Below are 20,301 nucleotides of genomic sequence, written 5' to 3'. Positions count from 1 at the left end.
ATCATTGGCAAGGTCGGTCTATACCCTTTCAAAGTCTTTCAAAGTCTGGTTCTACCCATCTTCTGGGCCACTAGCACACACATTATGATTATTTTATCAATACTGGACAGGACCTCAAGGGTCTGGCCTCTCTTTCCTTGCAAGTGAACCTGGGATCCTCTGTGATAAGAGCCCCCAATATCCCTTTCTGTTGTGCCTCCATCCATTTAACCTGGCTTTATTTGCTTCCACACTCCTTCTTTCTCTCAGGTTTTGGATTCCATATCTTGCCTTTGCCTTTTCAAACTCTCTTTCAGATCTTCATTTTCTTCTTTACCATGGTCCTACCCTTCTTTTTCCACACTTCTTTACTGGAGAGGAAATTGTGGTAATCTTTTGCCTGTTTTGGGGTTTGATATCAAAATGTTCTCCTGATGACATTATAGTGAATGGATTTGTTGGCTTCATTTGACATAATTTCGTTGGAGAACTTTGGTTTTGGTGGTCACAGAGTATATTGTCTACTGATATATTATCTGATATAAACTTTGCATCCTAAATATTGTTTGTGATAGTATTGCCCCACTGGGTGCAAATTTTCTATTAGTAACCCAATATGGCGATATTTTAGTGGATGGTATTTAGAAGCTAATATTTATGTCAGTTGATATTCTGTCAATGGTACTCTGGTCCATACCATGAACGGAGAGAATATCATTCCAAGATCCTTGTGAAAGTTTCTAAATGGCGACGTGGCTCTGTTTAACTAAGACTACTTTCATACATACTTTCATTACAAGTACCCCATTATTGCAGATGATAATTATTGCACTAGATAAGATCCAACACTGATCTGTCTTGAATTATGTGTGTTATTAATCACCTATTACTAATTTTTGAGTAGTAACATGAGAATTAGAATCTTGATGTTGCAGTATTTACCAGGTATTTTTCCCTGGTAAATTGCTGAAATGTACGTGTGGGTAAATGTAGAGGTGCTATGTTGTCTGCAAACCATCCCAGTATGCGCGATACAAGGAGTTACCGCGCATACCAGAATTTAACGGCCCACTAGTAATGCGGCCTTAGAGTTGCCAAAAAGTGAGAAGTTGCAGTGGTGCTTCAGAGGCTGTATGTGACTGTATAAAAGAGACCATCATGCATGGGTGAAGGAAGATACAACCGAAGGCTGATAAATGACGCATGGTTTGTGTGAGAAGCAAGCTTGGCGAAACAAGATGGTGTTATGGTATGTAGATTAGTAAAGCGCCTTTCACCTAGGAGGGTATCCTGACACTAAGCAGGAGTGAATCCAGCCAAGCCTAGGGCCTGATGTGATTTCTGGAAAAGACAGTTCTTGGGCTCCTTGTGGAATTCAGGAAGTAAGAGGAAGGATTGAATGTGCAGCGGCAGGTTGTTCCACATTTCAGGAGGAATGTACCAGAACATTCAACTGTAGGATCTGGTTTTCTGAATGCTTGGGTGTGTGCAAGTAGAAATGTGGCCGAGCGGTGGTCTGCGGGGTTTGTGAAAGCAGATGCATTGTAGCAGTATGCTGGGTCAGAGCTATGTAGTGCTTTGAAAGTGTGGGTGAGGAATTTGAATTGTGCTTGTTTGTGTCTGGGTGGCCAGGGTAGATCCTTTAGATGAGGAGAGATATGTGTGCAGTGACGTGAGATGGTGGATGCTCAAAGGTGGTACCATTATATATCAAATACCCTGTGCAGTAGGACACTGCTCTGTCTGGGAGCATGGCAACAACTCTGGGGAGCTGTTTGCACAAGAACATTAAAGAACTATTGAGCCTTCTTTGGGTTCTTGACAGCCTTGGAAAAGGGGAAGGAGCCCTAGCAGATTTTACGTTGTTGAATAGAACATATTTAGTGCTGAGTTGATGCCCTGGCACTGGAGAAGAATGCCATTTACCCACTGTGAAGGATCCTACATGTGGAAAAGAATCATGGGACACAATCAAAATGTTTGCTAGTTCTGTGCTGAGCTACAATATGAAAAAATTGTTAGGGAGGTCATAAGAGAGTTACACCCACAAATCTGGCATCATATTGTGGCCATGCTGTGAATGCATCTCACTTTGCAATTGTATCATGAGTGATGTGACTTACCCACCATAGACTTTTTGCTGACCAAAGCAAATATGCCAAAGCACACAACACAACACCCCCACGTTCCCGGTGTGCACACACATACCCAAGTACACTCACAATGCTTGTATGTCAGAATATCAAGTACAAAAATATTGACAGGCACCTTTTCTGTGGATCCAGTAACGAAAGCTACAATATCAAGAAGGTATGTGTACATAGATAAGCATAGTTTCTCCATCATCACCCCTTGAAGATTTGTAAATCATCAATGTTCAAATATGTGTAAGCCCCTACTTACCTATGTATACTTACCTGCAGAAAACTGTGGCAGTCTTTATTCTTTACATGATATTTGAGCAATGCTAACTGTAAACCTTAATATTGTGGCACCAAACCCTCACACCACTCACAGACTAATCCACTACTGTAAATGGCACACAAAAACATAACTTTAAAAATGTAAAAGGAACATATTGTATTTATTTAGTGATAGCATGCTGAAATGTACTATTGGAACAGGCATGTGTGAGTCAATAGCAGCCTTCAGCGTGGTGATCCCTTTTACATTTTAAAACAGGCATCCTCCCTATAAAGCAATCAAGCTGAGAATTAATGGTATCCTTGGAAGATAGGATTTTGCTTCCCCCTTACCTTCTGCTAACATAGGCACAAACCTGAGTGTGCCAGATTGTGGGGCAAACCCTGACCATCTACAATGCAGGTGTGACTTAAGTCTTGAGAGCATCAAGAGGAGTGTTCAGAATATTGGTAAAAATGTGTGGATTGAAACTAAATCAAAATGCTTCTCCACAAGACAAAAGCATGGAAGAGCTGCAGTGGAGCTGTAAAGTAGTAACAATTTTCTAAAGATTATCCTGAATCACATGTCCCATAAGACTTTGCTACAGGATTGGTACAAGATAAAAGTATACCTTGAAGAAAATATATACATTAACTGAGAAGACCAGATGGTGTCAAATGAATATACCGAGAAGGTCCCAAAGTTGAGTTCATTAACTCTAGCAGTGTGACTCTGGTTCTTAGGTGGCCTTCTGACCACCTGGATTAATGTGGCGGTATCACTAACAAGAGGCTGGCAGTAAGGACCGCCACATTATGAAGTTCATCTCCGACCCGGCGGTCCAAAGATGACCGCCGGCAGGATTATGACCCGGCCTACTGCCATGGTTTTCGCAGTGGTAGCACCGCCACGAAAACCATGGCTGTAGGGCTACCGGTGACAGGGAACTCTTCCCTGTCACCGGTAGATGGCTCCCCCCCAGCAAGCACATGAACCCCCAATCAGCCCTACAGTCACAGCGCCCCCCACCCCCCTGCTCACATAGCACCCCTCCACCCCCTACTTACATGACACCCCCACATGCACAAACACATACACCCATTCAGCTACACTTCCAGACATGCATCCTCTCACACTCATCCATACACGCATTCACTCATACATACTCACACTCATCCATACACGCATTCACTCATACATACTCACACTCATCCATACATGCATTCACCTACACATACACTCACCCATACACGCATCTACCCACACATACTCAAAAGCATTCAGGCACGCACACACACAAACATCCAAACATGCATACTCACACTCATACACACTGACATAAAGCCACGTACTCACTTCAACATTCATACATGCATTCATTCACACGCATACAACCACGAATACACCACAGCACTCACAGTCGCATTCTCACATGCACACACACATTCATACACACATGCAGACACCACACACTCACACACAACACCCCCCACCCTCTCACTCGGATGCCCGACATATCTTGTCCGGTGGGGTGGTCGTCCGGCAGGGAACGGGAAAGGGCGCTGCCACTGCCGGCAGCGCCCCCCGCCAGCAGCACACCACCAGGTCGTACTAATGGTCTTTATATGGCTGTCGGCGTCCTACTAGCGGGGCGGTGCAGGAGGTAGCAACCCCAGAGCACCACTGTCCGCGAGCATGGCTACTGCCGGATATCCGACCACAGTGTGGTGGAAATCCAGCAGTACCCATAATATGGCGGGCAGATGTTCGCCTCCGCTGCGGTATGTTGGCGGCAGTCAGCATGGTGCTATTGGGAAAATACTAGCAATGCCATAAGAGGGCCTTAGTGTCCTAGAAATTCTTTTTTTTATTGTAAAGAACAAAAATGATGGTGGTCATTGTCCATTCACAGTCGACAGAGGAAATGGTATAGCCGTAAAACATCAGTGTCTCTTGCCTTCTATTTGAGATGGGCTCAGGTAGAGGAAGCAACCATCTTGATTAAGTTGGATTAGTGATATTACAATTTAGTCCTAATGAAAGAGAAAGGACACAAGCCTACATTTAAGACAGGATTTAGTCACTTTTAGAAAAACGCTTTGCCTTTTGGACTTTACTAATGTACCTTGATCATTTTAACAATTTAACAATGATATCTTTTGGGAATACTTGTTTCTCTTATGTTCCTGATTTAGAGAACATATTAATGTATCTATATAATGTGCTTGAATATTAGTAGCATGTGAAAGTGATTCTTCAGACCCTACAGCATTGAACAAAAATAGAAAAGTGTGAACCCCTTGTTCATTAAGTAGATTTCATGAGATATGGCATCTCCCCTGGGAATGACCCATCTTTGTGCATGGCAAAGTTGAACAAGACCAGCGTGATGAGGGGCTCGCCCTCAAAAAAGGACGGTTCCCCCGATACACGTTACATCACAAACACTACAGTGACGTAACACAACTGGTAGGGGCCCCCTGCACAGAACACAGAGGGGGACCCCACCGGAGTCACTAAGACCAGGTGCTGTGCTGATGGGGCCATGGAGCTCCGGGGCCCCCCGCAGCACAGGGGCTGCAGGGCCCTTTGTTACGCCCCTGAAGCACTGCTATATGAAAGTGTCTTAAACATGTATTAGAGGGGTTTCCAGAGCCATATGGGATTTATCAGTCTTTAAGGAATGTTTCTTTAAGCCTGTTCCACGTTGATGTGATAGTTGATGAGGTCACCTTGGAAGAATGTAGTGTTTTTCTTGGGGTACACTACAGTTAAAGAAACTGTATTACTAACTTCATATAGCAAGCAGGCAAAACAAAGAGGTTTTTATGGAAATAGATGTGCCTAATATTACAGAAGGAGAATTGCTCTTTTATATGTGAAAGTGGAATGGCAGAATAAAGCACCCGGTGTATTTTTAGCAGACCAAAGCAGCTGGTTTTGACCATGTCAATCATCTTACCGTCAGCCACATCATGAGGTGTCGAATATGATTGACCAATATTGTCCTTCATTTCTCTTTGTGCCTGTCCAACCAACTCAATTTCATTCTGTCTAACTCCAGGTCCCAGAAGATCCCTATCACTTGAGGAGATAACCAGGATTCCAACTTGTCCCTGTCATGGATAACCTCTACACGAAATCCCTTGGAACTCTACTCACCAAAAATAGTACCAAAATTCACCAATGGTCTGATCATACAGAATGCAACCAGCACTCCCGGCACCTCATCGAAACTTAAATGTCTACTACCTATGTGAACTCTATCCCACCAATGCAGAGTTCCTGTTTGACTCTTAGAACAACAAGCATCAACTAGTCCAGACCTGGCTCAGCAACATGACTCTGGATGGATTCAAACCCCATCTTTCTCCTGATGACAAATCACTTGGATTCATCATAGACACCAACTCCTATCTCAAGGAGCACATCACCAAGATGACCTGGTACCAAATCCCTCTGCCAAATAATTTGCCACTGTTCCTCTAAGAAAGTGACTTCAGAACTGCTGTTCAAACATTTGTACTCTTGCATAAGTATGGTGGTAATTTGCTGCCTCATAGTCTCCTCTGCTTCACACCGGCCTATTTTAATGGCTTCCAATATGCTGTACCTTATCAAGACACTGAACAAATATGACCACATTACTAACATCCTGATGGCTCTCTTTGCTGACTCAACTCACACCATCTACAAACCCAGCTGCACTATTTACAAGGCCATCACAACCTGCACCGGATGCTTTGTAGCTTCCAAGCTCATCACCTCGGGTGGCTGTTGGCACATCTTCAGAGAAGGCACCATCATAAGGGGCATGAAGATACCCAAAAACGAAAATACAAGGAGACAGGTCTTACCATTGATGCATACAGGATTTGAAACAACATCCCCTCATGATCAGAACTGACCAAGCCATGCTCCAATTCAGGAAAGAGCAGAATATATATGTTTTTGAAGAACATGAAATCACAAGGATAAATGTTTATTAGCAGACTGTAAGGTTGGAAGTCAATGGTGCAGTAACCTATGCAATACAATTACATTAAAGAAAAGTGCTGGAGCAAAGTGTGAGAAAATGCATTACCACCACAAACAACTGTAATGACTGCAGTGTAACTGAATAAATTGTCTATTAAGCCTAAAGATAAACCTCTTCAAAGAGGGTTTTCATCCCCACCTCAATTTCAAGGGCCACTAACATCAAAATAAAGACAGGTCCCCCTCTGTCACAGTTGATCCCCAAGAGATAACCCAATAAGAAGTCCCATAAGGGGCAAGTCTTTCCTGTGGCGACCTATCAGTCAAATATCTGGGATGGGACTATCTGTATGGAACTGCTGCCTATAGTATGTATAGTGCTTTAAAGTAGCTCAATGGCACAAGCCAGCGCTACACGAAACAAACAAATAATTCAATAAGTAAATGATTTGAGATGTCAGAAAGAGACGAAGGGCTAGGAAACTCACCCGAAAGTCATTAAAGCAGATTTGATGGAGTGTGGACACATTTTGTGTCCTGGGTGCCTATGATGTTACCTACCAACACCTACAAGCCCTGCACCAGAGCTAATTATATATTATGTCATATTATTGGCTCTAGAGCATTAGGTTTAAGATCATTTAATAAGGAAACATTTACATATATTCTGATAGGCAAGAAGAGGCCAACGCCAGATTTGCATGTTGGTGATAAGGCATGGCTTAACACTCACTAGGGTATGGCAGCACCCATAAAACACAGCTAGCAAACTTTCTAATCCATTAATAAATATTCCTAGCTTCCATGTGTCAATGCTGAATCTAGCTAGGGTGCTTGTGGTAGGGGAATGGATCTCTACAGCCCAGACGTTTGGAAGCAGGTTCCCCTGAATGTAAGATGACGGCTATTTTGCACATCAGCCATGCTTTGTTGATACTGGTGGCTGCAGGTGGGCACCAATGGTCAGGGCTTGTTTCCATCATCAGACTTTGACCCACATTAAGAAAGAGAACAGAAGAAAATGGAGTTGAAGGGACCAAGAGAATAATACCAAACAGTGAGAAGGGGAGAAAGCTGTGATGAAAAAGAACCTGCAAGTGTGAGATAAAGAGACAAGAAGTGGAAGGTGTTGGAAGAACGGGGCACGAGAGGTAATCAAGACTAGGTGGTCTTGGTGTTTGGCAAACCTGGCATTGGCAGTACCAGTGGTGGTCTCCAAATAGAGGTTTAGGACCGCTGCTCTTTTTTATTTTGATTATAGAAGCAGATGTGAGGCTTTTTTGAGAGATGCCAGTCTCCCTGTCAGCAAAAGGCAGGAGTTGGAAGATAGGACCAGGCAGAGTTTCGGGTGCATTGACACCTTTTTGCAATCACAGAGATAAGAACAAGCACAGAGTCTAATCTGAGCCAGACCCACTTTAAGGTAATTATTTCATGTTGACCTGATGTTCCTCTGGTGATAGTCTCTGTATAACATTGCAATATGACATATGCTTTTTGCCACAGCGCACCCATTTTTTATTTTAGGTGTTTGAATTTCACAATTTTGAAAAAGATACGAATTTTCCCTGTTACCACTCACTAAATTTTAGACATGTTTCCAAGCTTCTGTGAAATCATGATTAGTTTTTGATTAATTAGCATTTGAGATGTGCAGTAATTGTGCATCCGGTATTGCTGCACTGTTGGATTGGTGACTGCAGGACAGACCAATAAATCATACTCAAGGCTTCATTCAGCAGGTTACAATAACCTGGTGGTGTCCTTTAGGCCTCTGTCAGTTCTCTTCACTGGGGAACAAGACCCCTTGCCAGACAAAAATCTGGAAGTCTTTAGGCTGGCTCCTAAAATGTTGGAGGGAGAGCTGAGAGCTAAGACTACAACAGGCATCTCATTGTATACCTCTTCCTTTTGGCTCATTGGTGCCCTCACCCTCGCTCCTATACTCATTGTAGGTCCCGCCTACTGACAGCTTTAGCTGTCTGGCCAGAGCTATTGTCACCAGCCAACACACACCACACAACACAGATATACAAAAAGGGCTGTTGTACAACACCTTACAATCATTGGCTACTGTGGTTCAGCTGGCTTTAGGCATAGTCGCGGCTCCCAGCAAGCGGAAGGGGTGGGGCGGCGTGCGGGAGGGGGGAGGATAAATAAAAATAAATTACAAATAAGTTTTTAAAAAATTCACCTCCTCCGTTTCCACTGTGCTGCTCCACTTTCCCTCGTAGCTCCAGGCTGCAGGCACAGGCTCCCATCCTGCCACTGAGACCAATCCTGACGCTGGTCAAAGCAGCGTTAGGATTGGCTGGGAGCGCCCAGCCAGGGCACCCTCAGGCATACTGAGAGCCTGTGCCTGCTCTCTCCAGCCAGGCAACTGTGTTGCTGGGCTGGAGAGAGCCTACTGCGCATGTGTGTTTGGCTTGCCCGACACGGCCGGCCAAACACACATGCGCTCTGAGGGGGAGTGCTGTGCCCTAATGGAAGAGCCACCCCTGCTTAGGCATTGGCTGAGGGAGGTCTCCATCAGCTTTCGCATCAGCCTATAGCATTTAGAAGATGGAAACATCATAAATGAAGTACCTTTTAGCCCTCATGGCTATTTACTTCTCCTACCCCCCTCATAACTTTGCTCTTCTGTTACTCCTCGGTGCTCCCTGACATCCTCTCTTACTTTTCATCATCTCTCCCCTCTCAGTGTCATTGTTCCCAATTCTAGCTTCCCTTGTTCTTCTGTGCGACCTCCAATTTCACTTTCATTGCAACTAAAACCAAGGACAGTCTTGGTGGCAACAACATACTCTGTAATTGTAAGAGGAGCCACCAGATCGGTTTTCTATCAGATTGACTGGTATTTTAATGTCCCGGCCGGTACAAAAATTATCACAAGACGGAATTTTTTCCCCTTATCAGTACACACAGTAAATATAAGAATAAAGCACTTTAAAATGTATTCTAACCCTGTCTTAACGACCTTTGACTGATAATTACAGTAAACAAAGACAGAAAAGCCATGTTAAAGATTAATAGTTTTATGTAAAGTTCTATTTAAGCATCATGTCCGGGCCGTTGCAAAATCTTAAAACCAGAATAAATGGCTGGTATTTCTTTGTGGGAAAGTGGCAAACCTAGGATATTGAGCAGTCCTTCTCCACTCCTCCCTCCAGACCGCTCCTCTTCCACTGAGAGTGCCCTGTGGGCCCCCACACACTGCCACATCCTGTTAGCGCACCCCACTCCTTCTGCCGGCAACTCCTCATCAGTGCAAGCACTTGGGGACAGCTCCTCATCAGTGCAAACACCAGTCGGGTCCCCACACACTGCCGCCTTCCATCCTCTCACCCCACTCCTCCTGCCGACAGCTCCTCATCAGTGCAAACACCAGTCGGTTCCCCACACACTGTCGCCTTCCATCCTCTCACCCCACTCCTCCTGCCGACAGCTCCTCATCAGTGCAAACACCAGTCGGTTCCCCACACACTGCCGCCTTCCATCCCCTCACCCCACTACTCCTGCCGACAGCTCCTCATCAGTGCAAACACCAGTCGGTTCCCCACACACTGTCGCCTTCCATCCTCTCACCCCACTCCTCCTGCCGACAGCTCTTCATCAGTGCAAACACCAGTCGGTTCCCGACACACTGCCGCCTTCCATCCTCTCACCCCACTCCTCCTGCCGACAGCTCCTCATCAGTGCAAACACCAGTCGGTTCCCCACACACTGTCGCCTTCCATCCTCTCACCCCACTCCTCCTGCCGACAGCTCCTCATCAGTGCAAACACCAGTCGGTTCCCGACACACTGCCGCCTTCCATCCTCTCACCCCACTCCTCCTGCCGACAGCTCCTCATCAGTGCAAACATCAGTCGGTTCCCCACACACTGTCGCCTTCGATCCTCTCACCCCACTCCTCCTGCCGACAGCTCCTCATCAGTGCAAACACCAGTCGGTTCCCGACACACTGCCGCCTTCCATCCTCTCACCCCACTCCTCCTGCCGACAGCTCCTCATCAGTGCAAACACCAGTCGGTTCCCCACACACTGTCGCCTTCCATCCTCTCACCCCACTCCTCCTGCCGACAGCTCCTCATCAGTGCAAACACCAGTCGGTTCCCGACACACTGCCGCCTTCCATCACCTCACCTCACTCCTCCTGCCAGCAGCTCCTCATCAGTTAAGCGACTGGTTGTCCCCGACACCAGCGCCGGACTGGGAGCTAAAGGCAGCCCAGGAAAAAACGTTCAAGCCACTTTTGGACCCTTCCTTCTGGGCCTCCGAACTCTATCTCTGTCTCTTTCTTCTCTCTCCTTCCGCTCTCTCCTACATCCCCCTGGTGCCTTCTGTAATTACTGGGATGGTTAGTTAAAGTGACAGAGATGCCAGCAGCAGCCCCCTGCCTCAAAAACCGGCTTCCAAAGGCCCTGACCCACTGGGGAAATGCCTGGTGGAGAAGACCAGCAGTCGGGGCCTGCTCCTCACGCTTCCGCCTTGTTGCGCCTCAACCTGCTGCTCACGGCGAGCAGCTCCTCAACAGATTAATGAATTACCAGGTTGCTGGAAGTGCCCACTGCTGGAAGCCTGAGCAGACTCAAAAGCTGTGTACTCCCACTTTACTCCCACCGAAGTATTGCGCAGAACTGTGCCACCCCCAAGCAGCCATCAAACACCTAGCGGAAGGAACAACACAGTCGGCTTCATGATGGGACATTCTCTTGGCACTTGTATAGCGCTATATGTAGACACTACTGTTTTAACTGATAGATTTTTAAGCTTTTTATTGCATGGGTACTGATGTGCATATTTGAAAATATCAATGCTTCTAACGCTAAATACTTTTTTAAAGCTATTATCTTTCTATTTGTCTGATCAAAACTATTGGCCTGGAAATCGTTATTTCAACTCTGTGGTTGGTAAATAAATTATTGACTTCTACTTTGCGTATTTATTTGTTTTGAATATAATTGTTCTTGGTTTTTATTAACTACAAACAACAAACCTTTAACAACTGAACCGGAAAATCACAGTTGATGGTAAACTCAAGTGATGAAAACAGACGGCAGGGAAAAAGCAGGGATAAAGGTAAAATTGCGAATCTTAATAAAATCCCAGGGGACTGACAAAACAAGGCTCATGGTAAGATGATTAATTATGACAAAATCCCTACAAAAATTACAATGCCACAAAATAACAAGTCATTGTAAACTCACTTGCAAAGGCAATAGCTTGAGCCTTGTTAAAACTACATATCAACGCATAATCACAACTCATGATTGTATTGGTAAATTACATGTCTATGTAAAATCATATCATTATAAAATCACAAGCTGGGGAAAATCACAGGTCATGCTAGAATCAACAGCCATATACTCACGAGTCATATCAAAATCACAACCCAAGGTAAAATCCACATTTATTGTGCAATCGCAACTTCTGGTATAGTGACGAGTCATAACAAAATCACAAGTCAAGGTAAAATCAACAACCATTTTAAAACCACAAGTCCTGGTATAGTCACAAGTCATACAAAATCACAAATCCAGGTAAAATCACATTGTTATAAAATCACAAGCCAGGGAAAAATCAAAGCTCATGGTAAAATCAAGAACAATTGTAAACTCACGTGTCCTAGTCACGTGTCCTACCAAAATCACAAGCCAAGGAAAAAATCAACAAATATTATGAAATCACAAGTCCAGGTAAAATCACATTATTATAAAATCACAAGCCAGAGCAAAAGCACATTTCATGGTAAAATCACGAGCCATTGTAAAAACACAAGTCCTGGTATAGTTTCGAGTTATAACAAAATCACAAAGTCAAGGTAAATCAACAACCATTTTAAAATCACACATCGTGGTATAGTCATGTGTCCTACCAAAATCACAAGCCATGGGAAAATCAACAGTTGTAAAATAACAAGTCCTGGTATAGCGACGAGTCATAACCAAATCACAAGTCCAGGTAAAATCACAATATTATAAAATCACAAGCCAGGGCAAAATCACAGGTCATGGTAAAATCAAGAACCATTTTAAACTCGCACGTCCTGGTATAGTCACGTGTCCTACCAAAATCACAAGCCAAGGTCAAATCAACAGTTATTGTAAAATCACAAGCCCAGGTAAAATCACATTATTATAAAATCACAAGCCAGAGCACAATCACAGGTCATGGAAAAATCAAAAGCCATTGTAAAATCACAGGTTCTGGTATAGTCACGAGTCATAAAAAAATCACAAAGTCAAGGTAAATTCATCAGCTATTGTAAAATCACAGTCTTGGTATAGTGAAGAGTCATAAACTCACAAGTCAAGATAAAATCAACAACCATTTTAAACTCACACATTGTAGTATAGTCACGTGTCCTACCAAAATCACAAGGCAAGGTAAAATCAACTGTTGTAAAATCACAAGTCCTGGTATAGTCTCGAGACATACCAAAATCACAAGTCCATGTAAAAATTACATTATTATAAAATCACAAGCCAGAGCAAAAGCACATTTCATGGTAAAATCACGAGCCATTGTAAAAACACAAGTCCTGGTATAGTTTCGAGTTATAACAAAATCACAAAGTCAAGGTAAATCAACAACCATTTTAAAATCACACATCGTGGTATAGTCATGTGTCCTACCAAAATCACAAGCCATGGGAAAATCAACAGTTGTAAAATAACAAGTCCTGGTATAGCGACGAGTCATAACCAAATCACAAGTCCAGGTAAAATCACAATATTATAAAATCACAAGCCAGGGCAAAATCACAGGTCATGGTAAAATCAAGAACCATTTTAAACTTGCACGTCCTGGTATAGTCACGTGTCCTACCAAAATCACAAGCCAAGGTCAAATCAACAGTTATTGTAAAATCACAAGCCCAGGTAAAATCACATTATTATAAAATCACAAGCCAGAGCACAATCACAGGTCATGGAAAAATCAAAAGCCATTGTAAAATCACAGGTTCTGGTATAGTCACGAGTCATAAAAAAATCACAAAGTCAAGGTAAATTCATCAGCTATTGTAAAATCACAGTCTTGGTATAGTGAAGAGTCATAAACTCACAAGTCAAGATAAAATCAACAACCATTTTAAACTCACACATTGTAGTATAGTCACGTGTCCTACCAAAATCACAAGGCAAGGTAAAATCAACTGTTGTAAAATCACAAGTCCTGGTATAGTCTCGAGACATACCAAAATCACAAGTCCATGTAAAAATTACATTATTATAAAATCACAAGCCAGGGCAAAATCACAGGTCATGGTAAAATCCACAACCATTTTAAACTCACACGTCCTAGTACAGTCATTTGTCCTACCAATCACAAGCCAAGGTAAATTCAACAGTTAATGTAAAATCACAAGTCTTGGTATAGTCACAAGTCATACCAAAATCACAAATCAAAGTAAATTCCACAGCTGCAGTGAAATCATGAGCCCCTGCATCGTCGCGAGTCTTTACAAAAGTACAAGTCATGGTAAAATTACGAGTCACCTAGCTGGAAGCTTAAGTGTGTAGTAGGTTAAGCAATGGAATTGCCGTCGGGGATGTGTTGGTTCACCACTGAGGTCATCTTTGGCCACACCATTGTGATTCACTTCTGGAAGCACTGCCTCCAGCACCTTACAGGCAGCACTTTGACCCTCACATGCCAGCATTCACACTACGGCAAGCACTAACACAACCCTCAAATACTGATACAGCATCACAGTACAAATCCATGTATATATATTTTTTTAACATTTTATTAGGTTTTCTTGTTTTAAGGGTACAAAAAGAAAAGAGAAGGGGAGATAAAAAAGAGGGGCATTGAATACAATACATGAGGGGACTTGAGGTCACATTTTACAATCAGGAGTAATATAATATAATGTCATTGTAATTAAGGGCCAGATGTATGAATCTGGCCCATTGCGATTCGGTAATTGCGATTTTTAAGAAATCGCAATTACCGACTCGCAAAGGGCCATGTATCACATTTGCGATTTGGTAATTGCGATTTCTTAAAAATCGCAAATGCAATTACCGAATCGCAAATTGCGATACTGGCCCCATTCGCAGCTATGGGCCTGTTGGCCCATAGCTGCCAATTTTTTGCATTTCCTAAATTGCGATTTCTGAACCAGAAATCGCAATTTGGGAAATGCAAAAGGGCAGGGTGCTGGGGGCCTAAGGCCCCATCTCCTGCACCCCAAAATTCTTTTTTTTACAATGTAAAGTACACACATGCCAAAAGGGCATGTGTGCTTTACATATTAAATTTAAAAATGCAGTTTTACTGCATTTTTAAATTTTGCGCCAGGTTACTACCTGGTTGCAGACAATGGTATTTTGCATGTGCAAAATACCATTCTGCGAAAAATCGAAATTTGCGATTTTTTGCAGAATTGCCTTGCGACCTGGATTATGCGAATCGCAATTTGCGATTCGCATAATCCAGGTCGCAAGGCAGAAAATCGCAATTTTTTCGATTTTCATTTTGTGGTCTGCGAATGCCTTTGATGCATTGCAGACCACGATTTTGCACTCGCAAACGGCCGATTTCGCTGTTTGCGAGTGCAAAATCATTTGATACATCTGGCCCATAATGTAAAATAGGTAGGGATCCACATTATGACTATTTTATACATTAGGTCTTGAAAATGCTGAAAAAGGGAGGGAGAATGATAGAGAGTAGGGGTGCGGGGAAAAACATATGTGTGTCCCAGGGCTAGTGAGGCTAGAAATCAGAGGGAGGAATAGAGATAGATGTCAAAGTGGTGTCAAGTATTATTGTTGTACAGTTGGTTAGATAAGGTATTTGACCCCTATTCAGTCGTATGGTTAAAACACAGGTCAATATTTAGCTTATGTTCGGCCTTGAGGGTTGCCGGGTGTGAAGAATTAGATCATGGAGGCCCATATTTTTGCAAATATAGATCTAATGTGTTCCATAGTTTCTGTCATACCTGACGGTTGAAGTTGCTGTTGGATATTGTGCTGTCTGAGCTTCTTGTAAAACAACCCCCTGCCCACCAGGTGTGATGTGATAAGTTTTTTAATGTTTTCCATTTACATAAAATGTTTTTTATTCCTAATGTTAGAAGGAGGTCCAAAAGACACGTCGGTGGGGCTTAGTTTCAGATCGGTCGCGTGGGCCCAAGGGTGATTAAATGGAAGTCCAAGGGTATTGTGGTGTTAAATATATAATTAATTACTTTTTTGATCCCATACAAATCCATATATTCATGAAAAAATCACGAAGCAACTGAGCACTCTAGCAAGCACATGCAAGCCAACGAATGTGCTGGCATAATGTAACTGATATATACATTATGGGCATTCTTGCAATAGCATGACCTATTGACTTTGCCAATGCTTGTTTCTTATTGAGCTGTATACATTTTCCTCTTCTTTTGGTGGCGCGGATCAGCTCATGGTGTTCGCGGGTGGCGTTTTTGATGGCAGACATGTTTTCTACGGTGTGGTCTTTGCGCCAGGCTTTCTCGAGGGTACAGCAGGTTTTTTTTTATTCCTTGAGGGTGTCTGTGAACCATTGAGGTTTCCTGGTGCTGGTCTGTCTTGGGAGGCGTCTGAGGGGTGCGAGGTTGTCCGCGCAGTTGGTGATCCAATGAGTGAGGCAGAGGGCTGCGTTGTTGGGGTCAGTAGAGAAGGTGGGTTGGTTGTCGCTGAGAGTGGAGAGAAGCTGTTCCATGTGGGTTTTGTTCCAGTGTCTGCGTGGGATGGGTTGTGTGCGGAGGTGGAGAGTCTTGCGTCTGAAGGTGAAGTGGACACATCTGTGGTCGGTCCAGTGTATCACGGAGGAGTGGCTGAAGGATACGTGGTTGCTGGCGGAGAAGATGGGGTCGAGAGTGTGTCAGGCGATGTGGGTGGGGGTGTTCACTAGTTGCTTGAGACCGAGGTTAGCGAGGTTGGTGAGGTTGTCGAGCAGGGTGGTGGTGTTGGGGTCGTTGTTCTGCTCCAGGTGGAAGTTGAGGTCTCCGAGGAGGATGTAGTCCGGCGAGGCTAGGGCGTGCGGGGAGATGAAGTCAGCAATGGATTCGCTGAAGAGGGCGCGTGGTCCAGGGGGTCTGTAGATGAGAGTTCCTCTGAGAGTGGTCCTGGGGTCGTTGTGGATCTGGAAGTGCATGTGTTCGGCGTCGAGGGGGGTGTCTTCGGTGGAGGTGGTGACGTTGATGGAGTCCTTGTAAACGATGGCTATTCCTCCACCGACTTGGTTGGTGCAGTCTCTCCTGGTGATCTTGTAGCCGTCGGGGATGGCTATGGCGATGTCGGGGGCCAAGGAGGCGTTCATCCAGGTCTCAGTGATGAAGGCGACGTCCGGTGCGGTGGAGTCCAGGAGGTCCCATAGTTCAATGGCGTGCTTGTGGACGGAGCGTGCGTTGATGAGGATGCATTTGAGATGATTATTGGCGCTTGGGCTGGTGGGCGGTGAGCAGTCGCGGTGGAAGGAGTGTTTGCAGGTAAGGCATGTGAAGGGGCCATGGGTGCGTTTCGGGTTGCCTTGGAAGCAAGTTCTGGAGCGTCCCGGGTTGAGTGCGTGGAGGGAGGTGGGTCCTTTCCACGCAATTACAAACCAGCAATGAGAATCATTGACTATATTATTTCCAATCAGGAACTGTCAACATGTTTCAGCACAATACGTCAAGAGCATTGGTCTCAGCATGGATAAAGGACAGATGCCTAAAGCTCAACTCGGACAAGAGGGAAGTTCTCTTCTGCAAACACACTGCCTTCTGGAATGACTCCTGGTGGCCGTCTGATCTCAGACCCACCCCCACGCCAAAAGACCACTCCCGCATCCGAGACAGCAAACTCTCCATGAAACGTCAGGTCAATGACGTCTCCTCAGCCTGCTTCGACATGTTCCACATGCTCCATGAATTCTTCAAGTGGCTCCCCATCAATACCAGAAAGACACTAACTCGTACCCTCATCACCCGCCGACTGGACTATGGCAAAGCACTACCACGAAACTCACGCAGATGCCGCTTCAGTGCCAGAGGACACTCCTTCTCCCATCTCACCACCAAAGGCTGGAATGCCCTCCCCTTTACCTCTGCACCTCTCCCTCACTGACCAACCTCAGAAAGGGGCTCAAGACCTGGCTTTCGAATGGGACCTACAGCAACCACCTGGATACCCTTGCAGGACAAGCCGCGCTCAAATATCACTTGATTGATTTTATTGATAAGGACATCAATCAAAAGATATATGGTAAGGATGCGTCTCCCTTAAATCTGAGATTACCCTGATCTTTTGGTCCATAAATGTTTTTTATTACTATTCTTGATAGTGTGCAGACAGCCTTCACTTTTCACTGTTTTCTCTGCCCCACTTTAGAGTTGAGACCATTCCAGACATAAACTACTCTTTTTATAATAAACATACTTCTGATGTCACTCCAGAAGCCCCCTCCCAGTCAGTCAAAAGACCACATCGCAGCCTAGGTCCATATTTATGACCAAAGGAAGCCGGCCAGCAAGTCACCCTGCTGCAGTGCCTCACAGGAAAGTGGCAGGAATGGGCCTATTTAAAAAATAACTGCACATTCAAAGCTTTGTCCCTGCACTAGCGCTGTTTTGGCAGTCTAGCACCAACGCAGGCATCCTTGCAACATGGTGCAAGGGTGCCTTGGTTGGAGGCAGGATTGTTTTTGTGCAAGAAGGGACAACATCCTACACAAAAACAATCCCCTGAGGAATTTTCCTCTTTCTATGTGTGCTGCCACCCCACTCGAGTCAGCCCCACTATAATCCACCCCAATCCAACCCACCCCAATCTAATCTGCCCCACTCTAAATTGCCCCTCACTAAACAAAAACAATCTGCACCACTTCGAAACAATCTGCAGACTCCAATCCAAAACAATCTTCTCCACTCCAACCCAAAATAATCTGCCCCACTCCAATTCAAAACAATCTGCCCGACTCCAATCCAAAACAATCTGCCCCACTCCAATATGCCCTAATTCAAAACAATCTTCCCCACTGCAATCTGCTGCACTGCAATCCAAAACAGTCTGCCCCACTCCAATCTGATTCACTCCAATCCAAAACAATCTACCCCACTCCAGCCTACTCCACTCCAATCCAAAACAATCTGCCCCATTCCACTCTGCCCCAATTTAATTCAAAACAATCTGCCTCACTCCAATCCAAAATAATCGGCCCCACTTTAATCCAAAACAACCTGCTGCACTTCAACCTGCCCCACTACAATCCCCAACAACCCAGTCTAGTCCAAAACAATCTGCCCCATTCCACTCCAATCCACCTCACCTCACCCAAATCAGACCCTCTCCATCCAAATTTACCCCACTTCAATCCACCACAATCCACCCCACTACAACCCAGTCAACCACATACAAATCCAATCCAACCTAATTCAGCCTAGTCCAATCTACCCCACTCCAAACCAATACACCTTACCCCAACCAACCACACCCCAATCCAATCCAGTCCAATTCACCCCACCCCAATCAAATCCACCCATTCCAGTCCAATCCACCCTACTCAAGTCCAACCCACCCCACTCTAATCATCTTACCCACTCCAGTCATCCCACCCCACTCCAATCCAACCCACTCTAGTCCAATCCACTCCAAACCACTCCACTTCAATCCAACCCACCCCATTCCAATCCACCCCACTCCAATCACGTCCACCGCAAACCAATCCACCACAACTCACTCCAATCCACACCACTCCAATCCAATCCACTTTAATTTACTGCACTCAGTCCAATCTGGTTCCCATTAATCCACCCTACTCCAGCAACACAAAAGGATGATGGACGGAGTGCTGACAATGCAAACACTCACCCCCAGTCACAGATCTGTTTAATCCATCGTTCTTTTGCTCACCATGCCACCCCAGTTTGGACCACCCTACTCCAGTCATATCCTCCCCACTCCAAACCACCCTACTCTACCCCACTTCAATCCAGTACACCCCTCTCCAATCAATCCACCCCACAGCATCCCAGTCCACCACACTCCAAACTAATCAACCCCACTCCAATCCAATTAAAACCACTCCAATCCACTCCACTCCACTCCAATCCAGCCCAACCCAGTCCACCCCACCACAAGCCAATCCAACCTAATCCAGTCCACCCCACCCCTATTCAGTCCACCACACTAAGGGCCAGATGTAGCAAAGTTTTGCGAGTCGCAAATGGCCCGAATCGCAATTTGCAACCCCGCAAAATCGGAAATGGGATGCAAAAATCCCGTTTCCGCAGCGCAAATTGCGATGCGAGCCATTACCGACTCGCAAAATTTGAGACCTGATTTTGCGACCCGCAAATAGGAAGTCGCAATTTGCGAGTCGCAAACCATATGAAAAAGCCAGTCGCAAATTGCGACTAGTCGCAAAAAGCCCATTTTGCACACCCAAATTACCACTAAGTCAGAGCAGGTGGTAGCCATTACCAAAGTATAAAAGGAGACCCAGAAGGCATCTGGGTTACTCAAAATGGCTGAAATATATGTGATAACAAGGAGGAGGAGAGTCCACGCCGCACACCAGAGGAGGAGGAGGAGCCAGAGACAGGAGAAGATATACAGAACCAGGCAGACACTTTTCCAACAAACTGAGGAGGAGATTTATGACAAATACAGACTCAGCAGTGCAGCAATATTAGAATTAATTGAACTACTCAATCCGCAGCTTCAACGCCAGACTGTGCGCGGCAGTGCAATCCCCACACATGTGCAAGTGCTATGCTCACTGCACCTCTTGGCCTCGGGTAGCTATCAGGGGGTGATTGCTGTGGCAGGTGGGGTATCCCAAAGTGCACTCTCACGATTCTTCAGATGTTTCCTAGATGCCATACTCACACACATGTTCAAATACATATACCTACCCAGGAATGAGGCAGAAATTAACAGCACCAAGTTGGAATTCTACAGAATTGCCAACTTCCCAC

The sequence above is a fragment of the Pleurodeles waltl genome, chromosome 6 (genome assembly GCF_031143425.1).
Source record: "Pleurodeles waltl isolate 20211129_DDA chromosome 6, aPleWal1.hap1.20221129, whole genome shotgun sequence".
Lineage (NCBI taxonomy): Eukaryota > Metazoa > Chordata > Amphibia > Caudata > Salamandridae > Pleurodeles > Pleurodeles waltl.
The sequence above is the reverse complement of the archived record's forward strand: the minus strand, read 5'-3'. Positions refer to the sequence as shown.